Genomic DNA, 4,501 nt, shown 5'->3' on the forward strand with positions numbered 1-4,501 from the left:
CATATATTCTTCTTAGTGGTTAATTGCTGTACAAGATGCGGACTTGTGATCCTATTTACAAACACCATTAGAACAAATCTTCCAGCTTCTTATAACATAGGATTTTTTTTTTTAATCCAACTATACTTCCCCATGGCCATCTACTTCATCAAACCTAACATAAAATATAAACATTTACCCATTTTTTTCAGGACATCATTTCCTTACACAGGCAAGTAAAACTTGTTTTAAGTAAAATTGCATGCTTTTCTTTTGTTATTGGTGCTATATAATTAGGTTCTTAGCCATGAATCTAGTGGTAGGTATGGAAAGACTTCTGTCCTCTCCCATAGGGATTTATAATAGTGGAGGAAAAGAGATTTCTTTGTCTACTCATTGCTCGGAGGCCAAGATCCCCAACTACATGATTGAGGGGTGTGGTGAAAAGATGAAATAAGAAACAGATAAAATTAGTAATACATGATGGGGGGCTGGGAGCTCAGTGCTTCGGGACACACAGAGACAAAGACACTCATAGCCAGCTACTATTTCTTAGCCAGTGTGGGGGCGGGGGCAGGTGCTTTTCCTGGAACTGTGGGCTGTGGTACAATGGGCAAGTTTAACATCACAAAAGAAACAAACCAAGATCCATCCCCACACCAGGGTTCCAACCTCATCCACTGAGAGAGGAAGGTATTTCGAAAACCTGCCCACAAGGCAGGAAGGGTAAGGGGAGCCTAGGACATTATGGCAATTTACAATTCCTGGTCTCCAACAGAACTCTGTACCACAGGACAGGTTAACAAGAGAAAAAGCATATAATTGTATTAATATATGTTTTGCATGACACAGGAGACCTCAAAAGTGAAGAACCACTGCACTGAGGAAACGTGTGAATTTGTATGGTAAATCTGAGGGAGAATTGGACTGCTGTGAAGAATTAGGACTGGACAAAGTGGATATATTCTAATGGCAATAAGCTAAGAGGGGGGAATGTAGCATGACCCATTTGTTCACATTTTTCTTTGTGTCCTTGTGCGTGGGAGATTAAAATCATTCCTTTCTTCTAGGCACCGGGAAGACATCTCTGGGATGAGTCTAATGACCTATTTCAGGGAAAGGTCACAGAATGACTTGCTTCAGGAAGACAGAAAGGGGGAATTCTACTATTTCCTGAAATGCCAAGGAACCCTGTTTGGTGGAAGAATATGCTGATCCTTATCACTAACCTCCTTTCCCAGAAGTGACTGCCCAGGCTGGGGAGATAGCTCAGTAGAATAAGCGCTTGCCTGGCAAGCGCAGGGGCCTGGGCCTGAGTTTAATCCCTGGTTCTGCCAGAAAGAAAATTCCATCATCCCAGAAGTGACTGCTCATGGTCAGGAAGGGAAGCTCTGAGACCTCCTTCTGCACCTTGTGAATCTCAAATGTCCAGTAGAAGATTATCTTTATACCAACTCTGGGATCTCCAACGCATCCCTACAGCTTCCTTCATGCTGCGGTTTTGTCTCTGCTGTGAGGATCAGGATACCAGATACAATCCTGCAATTCCTGGGGCCTCCAAGGACATTCACGTGACTCCAAAGTCTTGACTTGCATTCTCACAGATACCTCAAATTCAACACATCATCTGTAGAATTTATTAGCTTCCCATGAAGCTTCTTCCCCTCCTGCTAAGGCTGTGGTCTCAGCTGGTGACGTCAGCACCTCCCATCCAGTCTAGAAATGGGGAAAGCCTCCTCCAGCCCCTGCCCTTTTCTCTCATGTTCCCACACCCAGTTAGTCAGGCAGTTTTGTTCATCCTACCTTGTGAGTGCTTTCCCAGGCTCTCCTGCAGTCACTCCACAGTTACTAATTTGGCTCCGCTCCTCATTATCTCAGACCTCTGCAGCAGACTTGCTGGTATTTGGGTGGAGCTGTCTTCCACACAATAGCTAAAAGGAGCTTTCAGAACTGAGCACCTGGTGATGCTGCTGCTTTTGCGGCTCTACTCCAGCTCATTCTTTGCGTGCACCTTGGGTAGTCAGGTGCCTGCCTTGCCTGTCCCGTCACAGCTCAACCTCGCCTCCATCCCAACAATACTGCACTTCAGGCTCACCCCTCAGTTATCATTCCTATGATCTGCTTGAGGTCCGCGTGCCAGGTGCCTTGATTGAGCATGCAGTTCCCCTTTTCCAGAAATGCTGCAAGCCCTTCCTCCTGCCCTCCTCACAGTCCAAGAGGCTAACAGGTTATTTTCGTGTCCCCTACATCCTTTCAGTAGTTGAGAGCCTGAGAGCTTCCTCGTCTGTATTCTGTATTCCTGAGAGTCATTTGATTGAGTAATTAAATGAATAAATAGATGAGTTTGACAAGGAAGGGACAGCAAGAATAAATGCCTACTTAGCCTAGATAGAAGAATTTTTAATAATGCTGTCTAGAAATAAAAGAAAATGGAGATAGGAGGTTTATAGGCATAGACTTGTATCCATAGCATGCAGATTCTGGCATCTTTTTTGAGTGTGTACTTTAGAGAAGGGTCTACAGGGTATTCATACTAAATCAGATTCTCAGTGATCCACCTGTTTACAGCCTCCCAAGAGCTGGGGTTACAGGTGAGTGCCACGACGCCCAGTCTCAATTGCTGGTTTAGCACTCCCTGGGGGTGGGGCTGGCAAGGCAGGCCCAGGGACCTAACCTGGGCCCCTGCACCTGCTTGAGTTATTTGGCCTGCCCCTCAGGTTGTGGCATCTAGGAGTTTACCTGATTTAATATAAATGTCTTCACAATGCAAGTCGCATATTTCTAAGTGTGGAAAGTGTTTAATATACCTGGCCAAGAAAACTGCATCCTAAGCTTTAGTGCAGTGTCTTTTACTTTCTAATGCAAGACTTGCTACAAAGCTAGTCAATAAAATGAGGCTGTGTGGGCATAAAGACAGACATATAACACAATAGGGTTGAAAATAAATCCTCATTTGTAGGGTCAGATTTTCAACAAGGTGCCAGGACCATTCAAGGATTAAAGTTTGTTTTAAATAAATCATGCTGAAAAGCTAGAGATCACATGCAAAATAAGGAAGTTGGATCTTCATCTACTATCAAAAGTGACTCAAACTGGACCCGTGACCTAGATGCATGACTAAAAATTATAGAATTGTTAAAAAAAAATAGACAGGGGGCTGGTAAGATGGCTCAGTGGTCTAAAGCACCTACTTAGAACAAGCTAAGCTAAGCAAAACACAGGGACCGCGGTTCAATCCCCCAGCACCACATGCCAGACAGCCCCGCCCCTTGGTGGGCTGAGCTGGCCACACACACAAAATGAATGAATGAATAAATAAATAATTCTTTAAAAAAAATAGACAAAGATTGCATGTCATTGTATTTGGTGCTAATTTATTGAATAGAACACCAAAGGGACAGGTAACAAAAACAAATTGGAAAAAAAAAACAAAAAACAAATTGGACTCCATGAGTCCAATCCAAAGTTAAGATATCTTGTATATAAAATTAAGGTATCTTGTATATCAAATTAAGATATCTTGTATATCAAATTAGGATATCTTATATATCAAATTAAGATATCTTGTGTATCAAATTAAGGTATTTTGTATATCAAATTAAGATATCTTGTGTATCAGAGTAGAGGCAACCACAGTATGGAGAAAACATTTGCACAAATGGAATTAGTACCCGAATATATAAAAAAAAAACTGATAAAGCTCAACGGCAGAAAAGCAAGCTACCCCATTTACAAAAGTGCGAAGGATTTGAATAGGCACCAAGAGAGTATAAAAATGGCCACGTAAAAAGATGCTTGCCACCACTGATCAGTGGGGAAGTACACATCAGAACTATGAAGTGATACCCACCAGCCACTGGGATGGCTACCAGAAAACTCACAGAATAGCAAGGATAAAGATATAGTGAAAGTAGAACACACGGGCGCTCTTGGTGGGCATGGGCCGGGGTGCAGTGCCACGGAAGCAGGATGATGTTGGCGCCTCAAAAGATTAAGAATAATGATATAATAGAATATACAATAGACTCTGTAATCTTCAATTTATTTCTCAGTTCATATTCAAAAGAATTGAAATCAGGTGAATGTTTTGAATGACCCTATAACAAATGCCTTTAGCCATACTAATAAAGCATGAGGAAATATATGGTAAATTACCTTTTTTGAGCATTCAATTTGAAATTCAGAAACAATTGTCATGAGTATTGTTTGTTATGAGCGGTACACGTAAGTGGTTCTTATCTGGAGGATGATTATTATTTTTTTTTTTAATTTTTTAAAAAAATTTTAACATTTATGGGGGGGCAGCTCATCCCACCAGGGGTATGGCTGGCTGGCATGTGGTGCTGGAGAATTGAACCGTGGTCCCTGTGCTTTGTCAAGCTTGTTCCAAGTAGGTGCTTTAGACCACTGAGCCATTTCTCCAGCCCCCTGAAGGATGATTATTTTAACCTCTAATCTTTTCTAGTAAACATTTGATTTTCATGGTTTCATTGTTGCTCATGAAAATAATAGAAAAGTATTT

At 41.9% G+C, this 4,501-nt stretch overlaps 1 long non-coding RNA gene across 2 annotated transcripts in view; it reads left to right on the top strand.

Annotated features, from left to right (window-relative positions):
* LOC111812725 overlaps positions 1-1,296 on the top strand; it is a 4,465-nt gene extending 3,169 nt beyond the window's left edge. For both annotated transcript variants that reach the window (XR_002818148.1, XR_002818147.1), the window contains 2 exons: positions 832-884; positions 1,050-1,296. This is a non-coding gene — a long non-coding RNA (uncharacterized LOC111812725). The remainder of the gene's footprint in view (positions 1-831; positions 885-1,049) is intronic.
* The last annotated feature ends 3,205 nt before the right edge of the window (positions 1,297-4,501 follow it).

This window comes from Octodon degus, unplaced genomic scaffold, assembly GCF_000260255.1.
Source record: "Octodon degus isolate 3935 unplaced genomic scaffold, OctDeg1.0 scaffold00139, whole genome shotgun sequence".
Taxonomy (NCBI): domain Eukaryota; kingdom Metazoa; phylum Chordata; class Mammalia; order Rodentia; family Octodontidae; genus Octodon; species Octodon degus.